The sequence below is a fragment of the Rhinolophus ferrumequinum genome, chromosome 8 (assembly GCF_004115265.2).
Source record: "Rhinolophus ferrumequinum isolate MPI-CBG mRhiFer1 chromosome 8, mRhiFer1_v1.p, whole genome shotgun sequence".
Taxonomy (NCBI): domain Eukaryota; kingdom Metazoa; phylum Chordata; class Mammalia; order Chiroptera; family Rhinolophidae; genus Rhinolophus; species Rhinolophus ferrumequinum.
The window spans coordinates 88,964,475-88,984,530 of NC_046291.1; the positions used below are offsets into that span (position 1 = coordinate 88,964,475).

A 20,056-nucleotide genomic window follows, 5' to 3' on the forward strand; every position below is an offset into this window, starting at 1 on the left:
GGACTGCGTCTTTACTTCTCTTGGAGACCACCCCCACTCCCAATCTCTCCTTTATCATAAGGAAGCCACTCCAATTTCTGGGTAACAGGAAGGCCGACCCAGTGCCTCCTCAGTTCTCATTAAGAGCTCCTCTCCCCATCTTCTCAATGAGCTTCCACCTCCCAGATAATATCTAGATAGAGACACACAGACATTTGTGTGGCTACCTTCATATATTGAAGCAAGCGGGGGGAAAAACACCTCTCAGTCTTTCAAATGTCCTAATGCTTGTTTATCTGGGGCCTTTGTTCAAATAAAGAAAAGGTATCCCTTCCTCAAGACACATCCCTGACATCTGTCATAAATTTTTTCATATTTTTTAAAACAAGACACATTGCCTTGTACTGGCTGTTTTATTTATAAGTACCCAAAGTTGTGATGTATACCATGTAATGAAGGCTCCTCAGAGAAGGCACCTTTCTGCAGTACACAACCTGTACAACTTAGAAACCTAGCTCACAACTGTACACGGAGGCTCTGAAAGCAGAGAGCAAACAACAAAGAGTAAGATGCAAAATAAAACCCAGTGCAAGAGGATGAAGGTGCTAAATGTTCTGGCCTGCTTAGAAAATACATGCACTCTGCGTGCCTTTCACACAGTGCCTGCTCCCAGATTTGAATTATGCATCAGGCAGTCTTCTATGAGATACATTTATGCAGAATGCAGACCACGGGCCTCCGGTATGAATATGAAAAATAAAGGAGCACCACTTCTCTTAACCTTTAAAAGGATCCAGGATTTTACCTCGTGTAAAGAAAAGACCCCAGAAGTCAGCCATCAACCCTCAAATGCTAGCTTTCCACTGAAGCCAGGGACTAGCTGCCTTCATGGTCCAGTGACAAGGAAAACACTCTATATATTGTGCCCAGACAATGGCTCCAATGCTGAGTCAACACAGTTCTAAAACCATTGCATTTGTCTTCATTCACTGAGTGATCTTTGGCAGAGGGTTAAGGAGCCACGGTCTGTAGACTGAGATGATAAAAAGATCACTCAGATGCCTAGAGGATGGTGCCTGGTGGAGCCAAGGTACATTCAATCATACCAGATTCTGCAGAGATAGAAAAAGGAATTCAGGGAAATGGGCAAAGAGAGCAGACAATCCATCTTTGTGCTGTCAATGAAGTGAGACCTCTAAGCAAAATCTTTTGGAGGATGCCCCATGGTGACAATCCACCTCGATGAAACAGGGTTACCAGGAGCGGTGCTATTGACTGCTCCAACATCCCTCCTGGGAGCCTGTGCATTGCCCACACTTAGCACAATTCACAAGGTCCATTGCAGAATTGAGCGCCACGCTCAGTCACCACTTATACACTGCTTCCTGGCCTTGTCTGTGCATTTATCCACAGGTGTGCCAAACTTGCGGCTTTCCATCCTCATCTTATTATTCATGCTTGGCACTTTGCCTCTTTCTCCAGGTTCCTCTAGACACTGCCACTTCCTCTGTTACTGCCTGACCAGCTCAGCCGACTTGCTCTGGGACGCTGTTCCTTGGGTCATGCTCAGTCTTGACTCACTCAAACCTGGAAGCAGGCAGCACACAGTTTGAGGCCGATGGCTGAAAGCACCATCCTCCAAGATCCTTTGACTCTTTAGTCCCAAGGACTTGCTGGGAGAGGTAAGTGGACCTCAACTTACATTAAATTCTACTATGTGGAAAATAAGATATCAGCACATTTCAGTAAAAAAATCACAAATTCGGTACTAGAGCACCTATGGAAATAGAAGAAATAGTTCTAGTGGAAAATGATACAGGCGAGTTAGCATGTCCCTAGGTAGACAGGGAGGTCCCTGGTGGAATAAACTAAGACAGCCATATCCTAAAACTCCAGGTTTTGAAATCACTCCTTCGCTCTAGGACATAATGTAACAAGGCCTTGAGGTTAATCATAAAATAAATTCCTTTTGGCCTGACAAATGGAGTAGATCTGATAGATAAGAGTAGGTTACTTTGCTAATTCCTTCAGGATGGGCAAGCAGAACAAACCTGGTAGACGAATTTCATTGGAAGGTACCAGTTCCCTTCTTCAAACAAGTTCCCTTCTTCAAACAGCTCCCCTTCCCCAAACAGGCAAGGGAAGGAAAAAAAGTAAGAGCTTTTGCCTCAGTCATGGGGCACCCTCCCCACTAGGGACCCCCTCCCGCTCAGGACCTGCAACCTCTTCTCCTGCCTTTAATAAACTATCCTCTTTTTAAAACTTTTTGCCTCTCCCTGGTCCGTGTTTCCGTTCTTCGGCTTCACGAGACAAGATCCCGGCCCACACCCAGAAACTGCCGGCAGATCCAACATCACCTACATCAGTAATGCACCTAGTGCCCCACATGAGTCTCGCTCTCTGCCCCATTACCCCCACCATATGTTTAAATAATATCAACAAGTAATATCTCACTTACCAGAATAATACCGTATGAGCAATCCTAGCTACTTCAGCCTTTAGCCCCCTTTAGCGTTCACAGGCTCCCTAACAGAGTTAGATGAAGGATAAGAGGTTGGAAATAAAGATCAGAGGAGCTCGGCTGCAGTATCTGCCAGGATTTGAACCAGGATCTATCTGGCTCCGAGGCCTATATTCATAGTCACTATTTGTACAGAATGCTTTATTTGAAACAAAAACCTGTCAATCAATGCAACTTCAAAGGCACTAAATTATAAGAATAAGTTGAGAAATGAATGGACTATTAAAACTGGTTAATTGAGAAAGCTTCATAAGGAGGCAAATGGGTGTTTAGAATGATAAAGGGACTGGGCCATTTAAGAAAGGAAAAATGAAGAGGGTGGGTTGGAGAAAGAGAGAGGAAGAAGAAAAAAATGAAAAAGAGAGAGAGAGAAAGAGGGAAGGAGGGGAACGGAGGAAAGAAGGAAGGAAGGACGGAGGGAGGGAGGGAAGGAAGGAGGGAGAGAGGGAAATAGGAAAAGGTTTGGTTTACTATAAATTTCATTTGGAATTTACTCCATATAAGTAGCACAAGATTCCACATCTTGCCAGAACACTCTACAAAAACTTAATAGTTGTCTATAGCTAAATACAAGATTTTTTTTTAAGTTAATGAAATTTGGGGTCAATATGTAAAAGATGTAGTTTTAGGAGTTTCCCTTCCAGCTAATCAATTAACCAGGGCTCTTTAGGTCCTGTAGACACCACTGAACACTTGCCTTCCTTGGAGCAAACTTCAGTGTTGCTCTCTTCTCAATGCCTTCCCTCCTCTGGTTCTCAGCTCTCAGACTTGCTCGGGTGACTGGGGAAAATAATAGACTAATTTCACCAGTTTGCGGGTGTCACTGACAACCCAGAATGGACTAACATATGCTCTAAGAACACTGATTCCTCAAGACAATAAAAGAGTTTACATGAAAATTATGTGTTTTGCAAAACACCTGCTTAAGTAAATGTAATCCACTTTATTTACTTGAGCATATCCTAAACATTAACTGTGCCAATTTATATTGTGCATATCTGACAGGTGACAGTCAATGCCATGTCTCTCAGGGATTTTGTTCAAGAACACTTTGGGGGCTAGGATTACACAAAAACCATTTGAGAATCCCTGACTTGATCAGCTTCCCTTCCTAGACAATTTTGCATTTCACTGGAACCACCCCTGAGGGAGACTCTTAACATAGAAGTTTCAGGCAACAAGACAAGAAAATGAAAAAGGAGAAAAAATGATTCCTGGGCAAAAGGTCAGATTCTCTGAACTCCCACCATTCCGCCACAGTTGGACAACTTGGAGCCAACCCTTCCTGCAGTCAGTGTGGACACCTCCTGGGGCAGAGTGTTCCTTTCTCCAAAGACATCCACAGAGAAGTCTTCATCTCCATCATCAACAGGAAATCCACATTCTTCATATTAATAACAAGAAATAAGGACAATAAGAAACCTGGGTCTCAAATATACTCTGCAAATCAACAAGCATGTAGCAAAATCTCTCTGTTGGCAGTGTGTTCTGGAGGGGAAAACTAAAGGAATTCTAAAGCCACATTTCCCATCATCCTGGAAAGCTCAAAATGGAAATGATTTTATGATTTTGTACAGCCACAAAATATGTATAAACGAGGGAACTAAGTGTTCTTGTCCCGTGCAGGCCCTCCACTGACTCGTGAACATTCTAACTTGGAAGTCTCTCCTCTTTCGCTGGGAGAGGCAGCAGCCCTGCCCTGACCTGAAGCCACTGTGGCCAACTTGCCCCAGAAGAGTTTGCCTCCTTTGTAGATCCAAACGAATCCGTGGGCATTGTGGGCTCTTTTTGCTGTTTGCTCTCAGGCAAAATTCCCATTGATTTACAAATGACCACTTCCCACACAAAGAACAGCTTCTGGGGGAGAACAGCCAGGGGAGAATTAAGCCCCAGAATGTGCCAAGAACTGAAAACATTCTTCTTTGTGTTAATGGTGAGGATATAAATGATAAAGAATAACGACAAGTATGAGGCTACCACCTCCCCCCCAGGGTGGTAATCGATCCTGCAGGTAGAATTCCGTGTGACTGGAGGGGACTGAAAGAAGGATTCTCTCAACAAACGTTTCAAGGAGACTTTGATCAGAGGCACAGCTTGGGGGGACTGGAAACAAAAGAACAATAGGAGACTCCAACTAGGGGTCCAACTCTGAAAAAGCCAAAGTCAGAATTTAAACTGGGGACACAAAGTCAGGATCTAAAATGCAAGCGCAGGAAGAAAAAGAGCCCGGGCTTTTTGTAAATTATCAAACATAATTCTTATAACAACCCTAGAAGTTTGCTGTTACTGAGCTCATGTAGATAAGTGACTTGCTAAAGTAACACAGTTCTGAGGGGTAGAACCAGCGTTGGTCTTTCCCCTGTTAAAAGATAAACTGGGAAATATTAAAAATTTGAAGAATTTATTTGAACAGAAATCTATTCTAATCAGGCGGCGCCAAACTGGAAGTGTTTAGGAGTGCTCCAAGGACAGGAGCCAAGGGAAAGTCTTAATGCAGAGTTGTGGAATCGAAGAAAGGAAACTATATCATTCGCTATAGCGTAAAGCTTTGTTGGCTGTTTGTGATTGGTTGTCCTTAGTGCTTTTGTTTTCGGAATGTCTCAACTATTACAGATAATAGTAGGAGTCCAACTCCTACTGGGACATCTCCCCACCCTGACTTCTAAAGAGATAACCGTTACCAGTCCAAAGTCCATGTGCACAGACACTTCAAAAGGCCAAAACTCAAAGTCAGAGTTTGGAGTAAGGTAATGTTTAATGATCCAGAAGGCACAAACTGAGAAAATGGCAGACCTAATGGTTCTTCGAATCCATCTTAAGAACATACTACAGAGTTCAGGCTTCTTTTATGTCAAGGGAAGAGAAATGGGAGGGGCTATTTTTTAAAAACTCAAGCCTCAAGCAGACTTCCTCTAATGATTAGCAAGTCTACATGCACGACTAAGCTGAAGCTATTAGCCTGAAGGCCGTGGGAACAAAGCAGGCTTGAACACGATGGAGTCAGAGAGGCACGGAGTATTTCACTGTTCCATAACCCTGCTACCCTGTGGCATCTTTCTTGCCAGAGCTTCTCCTTGTATTTACATTCATATATGTGTGCCCGTACAAACACATAATACTGTTTTATGGGAGTAACTTTCACCTAAATGGTTCCACATATTCCTCTGCAGCTCGCGTTTTTTACTCAACCATACATCTTAGAGATCATTCTCTGATAGAAGAACATGCAGAGCTGCCTCATTTGTTTTAACACAGCAATGCATTCAACAGCCTGGCTGGGCCATAACTTACGTAGACGTTCCTCTATTGTCAGGCATTTCAATTGTGATGGACCTTTTTTATGTATCAGTCTTGCCATGCCGTATGGTGACAACCCAGGCACATTTAAGGCCTGGAGATAAGACAGACCTCTGAAAATTACCTGAGAAAGCATTTCCGGAGAGACAGATGCAAAGTCTGTAACTGAAGCTGGGGCTCTGTACGTTCTGTCTGGAGATCCCTGATCCGGTTTTCCCCAGGGGCCACAAATCAAATTTGTTGGAAATTGAGACGATACTGTTAAAGCAAGACACAGCCTGTCGTCCAGTTCAAGGAGGAGATTACAAATACAAATGCACTTGAAAGTGGAGTTGAATCCTCTCTTCAATAACCAAAGCAATTTGTCCTTAAAGACTAAGTATTCCATGCACCCAAAACCCAAGTCAACTTCAAGTGAAAGGTTAGTATTGGTAAAGCATGAGAATTTCAACTCTGTGAACCACACAAAGAGGATTTGAAATGCAGCCACTGCTACTCGTTTTATGGATTTATAATATTTTTCTTCTTCTTAACCAAATGAGAAAATAGATTAGTTCTATATCTGACCCATAAAGCTGCAGGGAGACATTGGCTGAGCAAATCCATTGATGTAGACAAATGGAATCTACCATACCAGAAGGAGGGAAAATGAATTTTATTCACCATCCTTACCAATCCAGTTAATGCTGCATTGCATGAAGCTCCAGAAGATTACATTTTATTCTGTCCCGTTTGCCACCAGCTATGCCTGGGGAACGTCTACACATCTTTTCCGACTCTGCCAAGCATCCTCTCCTACAGGATTCTCTCTTCCTCCCAAACCAATTTCAATACCAGCATAGTAGTACATATATACATAGCTATATAACATACATACATATCTGCATATCAGCATTTCTTGTTTGGCATTTGAATTAACTATGGGTAGGCCGTTTGAGAGGAAATATATGGTGTGTGCATTTTGTTCCCCCAACACATAACACTGTGTCTGCCGTATAGCAGGTTCTCAATAAACATGTAATTACCTGAAGATCTTTAAAGCAAGCAGGTACTCTCCCCATTCAGTAATCTCCAAAGGTTTATGAAAAATGGACATGCAGGGAAAGCAATAAGTCACTAAATCAGTTCATCAATTCACCTGGTACTCCTTAAGGCGTCAACTGTAGGAAATGAAGGTTTCCTTTCCCCTTTAAGTTCAAATATACTTCCTAGAATCCCCAGTATCTGGGATTTTATATTAAGGATTCTTGATTAATTAAATGATAGATTTTAGAATCAAAGAACTCAACAAGAGGGTCTGTAGTTAATTGCAGCCGTAGAATCTAATACAGCATTTTCCACCTTTTCTAATGCATGTTTCCTTTTGATAAATAAAGCCCTCAGGTTCCATTCTTGGAGACTGCTGTGCTTCAGGGAGCTGGAGTGAGAAAATGCCCATGACTGGGTGAGAATTTCTTGGCTGTCTCAAGAGCTGACCACTCTTGGAGATGAGAGACCACTTCCAGCATTTCCATTATGAAAGTCCATGACCTTAGATGTATTTATCAACCCCTTTGTGCCTCAGTCTTCCCCTATACAAAATGGGAATAATAAACACGTCCTAATTATCTATTCCATGCTCTCAACTCCTACCAATCTTTTAACAATGCCCAAGTATCACCTCACCCATGGAGGCTTCCTTGATACTTCCCCTGCACACATTTCCATTAAGGAAAACACTAGATGCTGCTGTGGCAGACTGTATATTTTTAAAATAACCATAACAATATCTCTATTCCCACATACTCTTCCAGTAAGTTCCCACTCCCTCATCAAAAGGTGGAATCTATTTCCCCTCCCTGTGACCTTGAATAAGTCTTTGTGGCAGCTTCCACAAACAGAATGCACAAAAGCCGTGTAAGAGCTGAAGCTAGGTTATAAAAGGTAACAATGGCTATGCTTTGCACCCTCTTTGGAGACACACACACTCAAAACCCTGAGCTACCATGTAAGAAGTCCATCTACCATTAAGCCACCAAGCAGGAGAGACTATGTACAGAAACCAAACAGAGATACAGAGAGATGTCAGAAGGTCTCCAGCTGCTCCAGCTGCTCCAGCTCCCAATCGCCCTGTCTTCGCAGCACAGGTGCCAGACATGTGAGTGAATAAGGCTTTATAATGATGCCAGCGCTGGCCACCGCTGACTGCAAACTCATAGAGACTCTGATCCAGACTTGCTCCACCAAACTGCTCCTGAAGTTCTGTCCTGCAGAAACTGTTAGAGATAGTAAATGATTATTCTTCCTTTAAGCCACTTTTTTATTTTTGCAGATTTTATTTACTTATTTGTTTGTTTATTTATTTATTTTTATTAGCTTCAGGTGTACAAAACAACGTAGTGATTAGACATTTGTATACCTCACAAAGTGATAATCCCAGTAAGTGTATTACCCATCTGACACTGTACATAGTTATTACAATATTATTCACTATATTCTCTATGTTGTACTTATATTCCTGTGACTATTTTTTTATTATAGTTAACATTCAATATTAGTTTATATTAGTTTCAAGTGTACAGTATAGTGGTTAGACATTTATATAATTTAAGAAGTAATCCCCTAGATAAGTCTAGTACCCACGTAACACTACAGATAATTTTCACAATAGTTTTTACTATATTCCCCATACTGTACTTTACATCCCTGTGACTATTTTATAACTATCAATTTGTACTTCTTAATACCTTCACCTTTCTCACCCAGCCCACAACCCCCTCCCATCTAGTAACCATCACTTTGTTCTCTGTATCCATGAGTTTGTTTCTGTTTTGTTTCTTTGTTTATTTTGTTTTTTAGATTCTACATATAAGTAAGGTCATATGGAATATGTCTTTCACAGTTTGACTTACTTCACTTAGCATCATACCTCCTTGGTTCATCCAGATTGTTGCAAATGGTAAGATTTCATTCTTTTTTATGGCAGAGTACTATTCCATTGTATATATGTACCATATTTTTCTTATCCAATCGTCTATTGATGGGCATTACATTTGTTTTCATATCTTGGCTATTTTAAACAGCGATGCATTGAATGTAGGGTTGCATATATCTTTTCAAATTAGTGTTTTGAATTTCTTTGGATAAATACCCACAAGTAGAATTGCTGGGTCATAAGGTAGTATTATTTTTAATTTTTTGAGGAAACTCCATACTGATTTCCATAGTGGCTGCACCAATTTACAATCCCACCAACAACGCACAAGGATTCCCTTTTCTCCACATCTTTGACAGCACTTGTTGTTTGTTGATTTATTGATGATAGCCATTCTAACAGATGCGAGGTGATATCTCATTGTGGCTTTTATTTGCATTTCTCTGATGATTAGCAACTTTGAACATCTTTTCCTATGTTTATTAGTCATGTGTATGTCCTCTTTGGAGAAATATCTACTTAGGTCCTCTGCTTATTTTTCAATCGGATTGTTTGGGGTGTTTTTTTTTTGGTGTTGAGTTATATGAGTTCTTTATAAATTTGGATATTACCCCTTATTAGATGTATCATTGGCAAATACCTTCTCCAATTAAGCAGGATGTCTTTTCATTTTGTTGATGGTTTCTTTTGCTCTGAAAACAACTTTTTAGCTTGATATAGTCCCATTTGTTTTTTCTTTTGTTTCCCTTACCCAAAGAGATATATCAGTGAAAATATTACTAAAGGTAATATCTAAAAGTTTACTTCCTATATTTTCTTCAGGAATTTTATGGTTTCGGGTCTTACAATTAAGTCATTAACCCATTTTGAGTTTATTCCTGTATATAGTGCAAGAAGCTGGTCCAGTTTCATTTTTTTGCATGTATCTGTCCAGTTTTCCCAGCACCATTTATTGAATAGACTGTCTTTACCCAATGTATATTTTTGCTTCCTCTGTTATAGATTAAATGACCATATAGGCATGGATTTATTTCTGGGCTTTCTATTCTGTTCCATTGATCTATGTGTCTGTTTTAATGAAAATATCATGCTGTTTTGATTACTATGGTCTTATAGTATAGTTTTATATCAGGTAGCATGATACCTCCAACTTTGTTCTTATTTCTCAGAATTGCCATCGCTATTTCGGGTTTCATATAAATTTTAGGATTATTTGTTCTAGTTCTATGAAAATGCCGTCAGTATTTTGATAGAGATTGCATTCATTCTATAGATTGCTTTGGGTAGTATGGACATTTTAACTATATTAATTCTTCTTATCCATGAACATGGTGTATATTTCCATTTATTCGTATCTTCTTTAATTTCTCTCTTCAATATCTTACAGTTTTCTCAGTACAGGTCTTTTACTTCCTTGGTTAAATTTATTCCTAAGTACTTTTTTTTTTTTTTTGATGCAATTGTAAGTGGGATTGTTTTTTTCATTTCTCTAATAGTTTGCTATTTGGTGTATAAAAATGCTACCAATTTCTGAATATTAATTTTGTATCCTGCTACTTTACTAATTCATTTATGAGTTCTAATAGATTTTTGGTGAATCTTTGGGGTAAAAATTACCAAATTTCCGTCTCTAGCATGGACTTCACTTTCGAACTCCATACTTCAAGATATGACAGCCAACTTAACGTCGCTACTTATAACTCTAATAGGCACCTTAAACTTAACATGTCCAGAACAGAACTCCTGATCATGCCCCCCAAAAAAACTGTTCCTCCTGCAGTCTTCCTTATCTAGTCCATGGTAACTTCATCTCCTCCATTGCTCAGGAAAAAAAAAATCTTGTAGTCATCTTTGGGGTGGCCATTTAGCTCTGTTGGTTAAATCAACTGAGAGAGAGAGAGAGAGAGAGAGAGAGAGAGAGAGAGAGAGAGAGAGAGAGAGAAGTGTGTGTGTGTGTGTGTGTGTGTGTATCTACATGTACTATGTTAAGAGATATTCTGGATGTGTCGGTGATCTGGTTGCAACATCTTTTACCCCACTGATCACCAGGGTTGATTCAGCTGATGTGGCCACCTAGGAGGGTGTCGCCTTTCTCCCTTACCACTCCATATGCATCCCTCCTGAAGCTGCTCTCTCAGTCAAAGAGGACGAACTTCCCTATTACAAGAGGGCTGTTCATTGGTCACGGATATACAAGTAGCAGCACTCCACTGCTAGAACCTCCAAACATGCTCTCAAGGTTCATTTGTAGGAGAATGTAAGGTGGTCAAGCCCAAGACTCCAGACACATCCAACTGAAGTATTGCATGTGACAGTCTGCTTTTCTTAAAAAAAGGAAGGAGGAAGGAGGGAAAGAAGGAAGGAAGGAAGGAAAAAAGGAAGGAAGGAAGGAAGGAAGGAAGGAAGGAAGGAAGGAAGGAAGGAAGGAAAGAAGGAAGGAAAGAAAAGAAATGTTCTATACCTTTAGAATGTATCCAAACTCTGATGACTTGTCTCACTTTTAAAACTACCCTGGTCTAAACTATGCCATCTTTCCCCTGGATTATGTCAATTGAATCCCAACAGGTCTCCCTGGTTCTACCTTTCACCTCCCACAGTTTATTCTCAACATTGAAGCCAGAGTAATTCAGAATGATTCACATACATCAGAACACACCATGCTTCTGTTCACAACTATTCAATGGCTTCCCATTCACATATTAAAAGCTAAAAGTCCTTACTTAGTATGCTGCAAAAATCCTACCTGCTTGGGCCTCCCCTTACTTGCTAACCTCATTTCCTTGTCTACTCCCACTCGCTCACTGCTCTCCAATAACACTGGCTTCAGGTTTATCTTGAATATTGCAGGCACCCTGCTGCCTGGCTTAAATCAAAGGAGAGTTCTGCTAACCTAATGAGAAGATGTAGTCAGTCACAGGCTTGCTCAGAAGATCAATGATATCAACAGGGATGATTGTCCTCTTTCCAGTCTTCCAACTTCAAAACGATGGCAACCATCGCCTCTTACGGTCAGCTGCTACATCTCTAAGGTTTGTGTCATCCCATGACAGTGACCAAAGGAGAAACAATGGAGGTATTAGCAAAAGGGCTTTATTTTCACGTGCCTCCCTCTTGTCAGAGAGGCAAATCTTTTCCAAGTGGCACCAGCAAAGCTTCTCTAATGTATCATAGTCCAGAGCATATCTGCTGGCAAAGAGGAACATGGTTACCATACTAGTGACCATCTATGCTCCTTGAGCTGGGCATGTTATGGCAATAACAAAATGGACATTCTGGAAGCTACTAGACACCACTGATAGGCCACTAGATTCAGAAAGAGGAGCTGAACTCAACACTTCCTCTGCCATGAACTTTGTGACATTTGTAAGTAATGCCCAATACTGGAATAATTTTCTTTCTTCTTTCTGTTTTTGTTGTTGTGTTTTTTTCATAGCTCAGCAAAGCATGCTTCTACTTTATTTTCAGTTCTTACTATTACAAGTATTGGATTCTGCAAAATCATAGTTAAAACTCTTTGGTGTTGGATATCGATTTATGCCAAACAAACGCGCTGTGTGTGCTATGAAGTAAGAATGAAACACTAAGATCTATGGAGATGGTACCCTCAACGCATAAGCATTCCTTCTTCACATGAAGAGAGGGAATTACAAGAAGAGACAGAGAGTCACTTTTCATTATTTCATCAACTATTGGTGTTTTCATAGCATTTTAACTGTCTGATTTCAGTTTTACAGAAATACCAATATTTATTTTGAAAGTTAATCCTATCTTCCCAGTAGTAGATATTAACAACTTCCAATACAATCTCTAGGAATAATTCGCAGTTCCGAACCATGCTTTAGAAAAACATTTCTAGCAGTCTGTAGGATTTATTCGTATTCTGCCATTGGTAATCATTGCACTTGTGGCTGCAGGAACTTTAAATCCCTCTGCCACAAACTTTGAGACTGCTGTGAAAGGTGTACTTTTGGGAATACTGAGTATTTTGTACCGCAGCAGCGAGTCGGACGTCAGCATGATCTTAAAGGAAAGCTTTGACATGGTGGAGCAGGGACCACACGCCAGCTCCCCAGTGGACCCACTTCTGATGCAAAATGAGGAGGTTGGGCTAAACGTTGCCTTCCAGCTTGATTTTTCTCTTATTCTGTGGACTTCCATGTGTTGTAAAGTCTTCTTATGTGCTGTTCCTCATATATGTATACATCTCCTAAAATGATGGGAACACTAGGATGTCTTTGATCATCTATTCTAAAGAGAGAAGAAAAATTTTAATGAGAACATTTTGTACTGCTCATTCCCTGCTAGCCTTTAAGAATAAAGGATCTTTTGCTACCATTACTGATATTTAAAAATAGTCTTCATAGGGTGGGCCCAGTGGCTCAGGTGGTTAGAGTGCCGTGCTCCTAACGCAGGGGTCGCTGGTGCGATTCCCACATGGGTCAGTGAGCTGCGCCCTCTACAGCTAAGATTGTGAACAACAGCTCTCCCTGGAGCGGGGCTGCGGTGAGCTGCAGTGTGCTGCTGTGTGCTGCTGCAGGCTGCTGTGTGCTGCCATGGGCTACTGTGTGCTGCCGGTGGACAACTGGTAACCGACTGCCTCAGCTGGGGGGGAGTGCAAGGCTCATAATACCAGCATGGGCCAGGGAGCTGTGTCCTACAGAACTAGATTGAGAAGTAAAGGCTTGAACCGGAGTTGGGGTGGGGGGAGGCAGAAGAAGGGGAGAAAAGAAAAAAAATAGTCTTCATATTCCATAATGAGGTCTCGAAATCATTCAGCATAAAAGTATGCCTTCCCAACAATTATTCTAGTAAGGAAGTTAGAATGACCTCTTGTATCTGTGTTGCTAACAGTAATTCCTGACCATTATCTTTTTACTCTATTTAAAACCAAGAAAATGAAAACAATGCTCTCTTTAACACCAGGACCTCTGTCATTACCAGGACATAGAATTGAAGTCTTTCTATGACCATATGAGTAAGCATGGCCCTCTGCCTTCTAAAGGTCATTGGTACTTAGAAGCTGGAAAACAAATTGTGAGCGTCAAAATCTCTGGTGGAAGGCACAGGAACATAGATCTATCTGTGCACGATGAGAATGAGAAAACTAAAATAGAGAGAAGTAAACCATGTGTTTCCCCCCTCCCCACATTGGGATGCCCAGTACCCAGCACATGCTAGTAGTGTTCAAAGCATACGTACTGAATGAATAAAGGGACAAGTGAATCCATTGCTTTGCCAGAAAGCTCCATTTTGATGTGTCTTGCAATCTGCACAGACCAGCCATCTTACTTTTTCACTCCTCTGCCTTGGGCAACAACTTGCCTTGACTATCATTGTTTGTCAGCCCATCTTTTTGGAGTCTCTGCTCCTGAAACAGTAATTGTAAAAATGTTTAGAGATAGTAAACCACAATCCAACCCATATGCTTTCAGCTCACCTCCTAGCCGAGTGGAATGGACATTGATTCAGATAAGCACCTTCTCAGTGCCTCAGTTTTCATGGGTTTTGTCAACCTTATGCCCAGCCACTGTCTGTTAGAGCATCTGGTCCCACACTTACTTGGTGACACAAAATGCACACACCATAAGCATTTGACTAGAAGTGTAAAATTAAACATGCTGCTGCTCTTTCGTATTTATCAAAAGCTCAATTTAGAGGGGAAAAAAAATGTTTTGGAAGGTATGTGAAATCTGTTCCTTATATCCTTTCATTCAAATATTCTGAAGTCCACTCCCAAATGAAGCTAGACGAGTAGAAATGTGTGAACTAAGACTGTTTTTCCTTTCTCTGCTCCCACTGAAATGCTTTCCTGACTTGGGCTATGGTGTGACATCATCAATCTCCACTGAGAAACGCAGTAAGAGACACCCTAATGGAACCCCAGTTATCTACACTGAGGATGCGGGGGACACTGTTGATTCACACATGTGCTCATTACAGAGAGTCCCAGGAGGAATAGCATTTTTGCCCTAGTATCAAAACGAATTGTGCATCTCCGTAGGGATGGGTATGTTTTTAATCTCATGAACTCTGAATAGTATAACCAATCAAATGTCCTTTTTCATTTAGTTTCTAGAATACGTACAAAGCAATTTGAGGCCCATCTGTTACAAGAGTAACAGATTGTATGGTTTGCATTTTTGTTTTGGCTTCATTCCTGGCTCCTTTTTATGTCTCCACCAGTAATTTTTCTTCATTTCTCACTTACTTCTCTTTATGATATTTTTGAAAAGTTGAATGTATTCTTATAAATGCTTGTAATTATTTATGGACCAGGGAGGGGCACAAATTTATTAATTTGTTCAGGCAAATTCACATAAAAGTGAATCTTACCAAATGTTAAGAGGCATTTTAAACGTGGCATTCCTTCCAAAACCTGAGATGCAGTAACACAAACAAAACATTCTTATGATTTTCCCTATAAATGGCAGCTAACAAGCGCTTCAACCCACAATGGTTCAAAGGTCTATGAATGAGTCTGTGTTTAATAACTGTGCAGAGAGAGAACTAATGGCAAGAAGGGATGTTGTCAATGATTATTGGTCCAGAGCTAGAAGGATTAGCACCAAAGGTAAATATTGTATATTTAATACTTTTTGCGAAAGGCCAACCCTAGCACAGAAAAGAGCAAGGTGTGAAAGGCTCCAAAAGTTTGACTAAAGAAGTGTTGGTGGAACAGAATGTCAAGCCAAGCCAAAAATGGACTGCATGGGATACCCACAACAATGCTATACAAACTTGAACCATCACCATGGTTGACTGGATCGTGCAATTGTCACCTGTATAGATCAGGAAACTTCACTTTTACCCAGAATGAAGGAAGTTTAAGGTTGAAAAATAAGAAGAGTTGATATCATATCAGCTGCTATAAAGACAAATATAACCCACATATTTTTTAAATGCTAAAACTTCCAATTCTCTGGGCTGACTATTAGGTGATGGTGGCGGGGGATCTGCAACACATGTAATTCAATTCTTGCATTATATGTTGTTAAAATGACATTGCTTGATATTAAAAGTTCTTATGAAATAAAAGTCTTCACAAACAGCATCAGAAATAAAACCCAAGTCCTGAAAAATTCAGATTGCACCTTCCATCTCGGCCTTATTTCAAATCAAAATATGTATCTCTTTGATTCATAAGATGACACATATACTTATGAATAAAAGCCCAAAGCTGGGCATTTTGAAATGAGTTATCTAAACTCCGAAAGCAAATAAGCTCATTTCCTTTCACATCTCTTCACTCCTAGCAATAATTCTGACTGAATTTTAACCTGACTCTGAATGGGAGAGAGCGACTATTTGCCCTGGCAGAATATTGCAGAAATACAAGTGCATGTGGGCTTTTTTCTAAAAGCCTATCTCTTAATACAATTTTTTATTAACTTCCTCAAGCAGATTTCTACTATCAGATGTGCTTGTCCTGCATCACAAAGGACCTATGTTTCAGGAGTTACTGGTCATTATGTAAGTAAAGAGGGGAACATCTTCTGTGCGACTCAATGATTTAATAATTATTAATGAGACTTTATGCCTTTGTACATTTCTGACAGATGATTAAATGCACTATAAATGTTTAACATTGCTCTCTGAGGTCTGGAAATGTGATGCCAGATGCCTATTCATGCTTCACAAAATCAGAAAAGACAAATTAGATTACAGCAATATGGCAGCATTATTGATTCTTTTTGTAATATTTACAAACTGTAGGTAAAATGTAATATGAGTAAAAGCATGTGTAATGATGATACGTCCATGTACTTGAAAGTTTTCCCCCTATACTCATTTGGAAGGAATTTATCTTGTAGGCCGTGGTGTTGGGAGGACTCGGGTCATCTCTTGAGCTGTGTTTCCTTCCATCAGGCTTGTCTACAGGAGCAGCCCCATCCTCAGCCTTAGAATCGTGCCCATTTTTGCCAATCCTCAGACACAGGAACTTGGGCAGAGACATCTGTATGCATGTCAGAATCACCTAGAAATTTTTTAAAAATACAGATTCCCAGGCCTTACCAACCCAATTAAAGCAGAATCCCTCAACCATTGGTATCTTATTTTTCACTTCAAAATGCTTCGAAATTCAGACAGGGTTTGAGAACTTCTGATTGATACCATCTGCTGAGCCATATTAAAAACATGGACTCCAAATTTGTTGACACATCTCCCATCAAGAGGTGGAATCCAGGAGCCTCCCCTAGAATCTGGCCTTCATGACAGCTTGATGGATAGGTTTTAAGACAAAAGTGAAATTGTGCCAGTTCCCAGGCCTAGTCCTTAACAACTGGAAGCTTCCACTTCCTTCCTGTCTCTTGAGACCTCATTCTTAGAACCCAGCTACCACGTTATGAGGAAGCCCAAGCAACCTATGGGGAGGCCCTTCTGGAGGGAAACTGAGGCCCTGACCAAGAATCAACCGGACTCGCCCACCATGTCAATGAACCACCTTGGAATTTGCTCCTTCAGCCCCCAGTAGACCTGCCCAACTCTCATCCCATTGAACAGAGATCTGTTGTCCCTGCCAAGCCCTGGCAAGACATCAGATTCATGGGCAAAATAAATAATCATTGTTATTTTAATTCATTAAATTATGTGGTGGTTTGTTAGGCAATAAATAACTGGAACATCTGCTCACCCAAATGGTGTCACGGAAAGGGATTTACTCTTTTAAAAGTTGAATGACAAGCATTAATGGGTTCAGTGCCTCAAACGACAAAGGCTTCTACCTTCTCTTTGACAAAAATAATGCAACCCCTCTCCTTTCTTAACACACGATGTAGCTCCTCCATGTTGCCTTCACAATGTGTCAATTTTCTGTAACTTTTCTAATCATCCCAAGCCTTGTTTACAAAATTAGTCAGTCTCTTGGTCACATAAAATTATAAACTCAAAGTATTGAGTACCAATTTTCATTTGGAAGATAGTGTGATGAGAAAATAATCACAGGCTTTGAAGAGCCAAATTCTGGAAAAGGGAATAAAGGCTTGGAGGGAATTGATAAAAATCAGATCGAATGAGTAAGGAATCCAATGATAGAGGGAGAAAGTACAGTGTGAGGTGGGCAGGAGGGCTGTTTACATATCAAATAGCTAAGTGTCAGCAGTGGGCCTTGGAATGTGTACTAGTGAGCTTGGGCGGCCATGACAGAATACCGCAGCCTGCGAGGCTTAAACAACAGAAAGGTATTCCCTCACAGTTCTGAAAGCTGGAAGTCCAAGATAAAGGTGCCAAGGTTGGTTTCTGGTGAGTTCTCTCTTCTTGGCTTGCAGATAGCTGCTGTCCTGCTGTGTCCTAACATGGACTTTGCTCTATGCAAGTGTGTGTGTGTTTGTGTGTGTGTGTAGTGTGTGTAGTGAGAGAGAGAGAGAGAGAGAATGTTCTGGAGTCTCTTCCCCTTCTTATAAGGACACTATTTCTATCTGATTAGGCCCTCAACTTATAACCTCGTTTAACCTTAATTACCTCCTTAAAAGCCCTATCTCCATAACATTCATGTAGGGGGTTAAAGCTTCAACATATGTCTGGGGGAGGGGTACATAGTGTAGTCCACAACAGAATGGAAAAGCCTTGGAACAAGTGGAGAAGTCTACAAGAAATTATACCTTTTCTACACACCCCAGGCTGGGTGATCATTTCACCATTATCGTTACTAACAGCAATAACAATGATAACCATTTATTGATCAAATACCAAGTGCCTGACATTTCACATTATCGCAGTTGCTCCTCAAAACAACTCTATAAAATAGGTTATATTATCTTCGTTCTCTATAGCTGAACACAGGCAAGTTCAATAGTGTATCCATGATTTCCTAGCTGGCAAATATCAGAACAAGAATTTGAACACAGGTCTATGGGCTTCACAGGCCTTGTTTATAGTGTTAGACCAAGTTGTCTGTTTTTCTTTTATCCTTTTGTCCCTTCACAAATTATTAATGGAGCACCCACTATGATTCACATTCTGTGTTAGGTCCTAGGGATACAAAATCAAGCTGACTCTTTTCAACAAAAATTATTCTGACACTTGTTAACACAGTAAGTAAGACTTTCTTCAACGGGAGTTTGACTATTGCAACAGGAGTTTTGCAATAAGGGAGAGAGATCAGGCTCAACTCTAAATACAAGGACAAGTGGGGATTTAGAGCCAAAGAGCAAGGAGAAGATCTGTGGATGGAAAAATTGCTAAGAGAAAACAATAGCTGTAAGGGAGAATTTTTGCTAGACCGATTTCACAGGATTCTTGCTGAAGATAGACTGAAGTGATAAGATTTTGGGGGTGAGAGATGAGGAATTTGATTAGATAGCCAGGGTAGGGGATTTTCACTAAACTGACCCAGAAGGACTCTTGCTTAGACTAGACTAAATGGGCAGAGGACAGAGCCCAAGGTCAGGGCCTACTAGTCAAGAAGAGGGCTCTGAGGAGCCGGACTGAAGTTAGTCAAGGAAACAGCCTTTGTCACTCATTTGCAAGCCGCTTACACGTCAATGAAGAGTAATGGAGGCACCAGTCGGCAATTGCAATGCAGTGGGATAAGTCTGGATTTCTTACACAAGTCTTTGGAACTATGCATCCTGTTTGGAAAGTGGCAGCAAAAAGCGCAGGAGTTGCTGTGGGTGCCGTTGTGGAAGCCACGTCAGGGAAACCATGGCCATGAGACGTGTTTCACAGAGTGCGGGGAGCCTCCGAAAGTGATCCAACCACGTACCAGGCTCTGCTTATCTTGAAAAAGCAAATACATCCTGGCCCACACCTAGTTGAGCAGGTTATCCGTGGAGGCCTCTTACACAGGTTTCCTCAAAGCAAAACGAACAGTCATTTCTTCATGACACAGCTTTTGTTTTTCTTCTCATCCATTTCCCTGGTACCACTAACCCAATTTCTGCTTTGTGCTCAGCCAACCCTAAAACACAGGATGTTCCTGGGCCATACTTGCCTCTTGATTCAGTTTTTATTTTAAAAGTTGGATTCCTTGGAAGTACAAAAGACAATCTGCCTTTAAATTGATTGGGAGGCTTCAAACACTCCAGCGGAACTGATGGCCCCAGTTCACCCCAGTTCCCATCGCCGACCTGGCTATACGGCCGGCTTGATCGGAAATGGCCTGGATTGATCCTGAAATTGTTCGCAGAGCGTGGAGGCATCAAACACTTTCTGGGACAGTTTTAGCATTGACGAGTGATCCTGAGGAGGCTCTGACATCCTGAGGGGAAGAACCCAGGAGGCTCCTGTTGTCCACATGTAGCCGTTCCTTTCTCCCCAGCCAGCCCTGTATGCACAGGTCTCTCCCCATTGCCTCCGTCCCAGAGCCCTCACCTCCACCTCCAACCTGCCAGACAGCAAGCGCACAA

General features: G+C 41.1%; 1 pseudogene; it reads right to left on the reverse strand.

Annotated features, from left to right (window-relative positions):
• Positions 1 to 12,496: 12,496 nt before the first annotated feature.
• On the reverse strand, positions 12,497 to 12,752 carry LOC117026225 (ubiquitin-fold modifier 1-like; annotated as a pseudogene).
• Between the last annotated feature and the right edge of the window lie 7,304 nt (positions 12,753 to 20,056).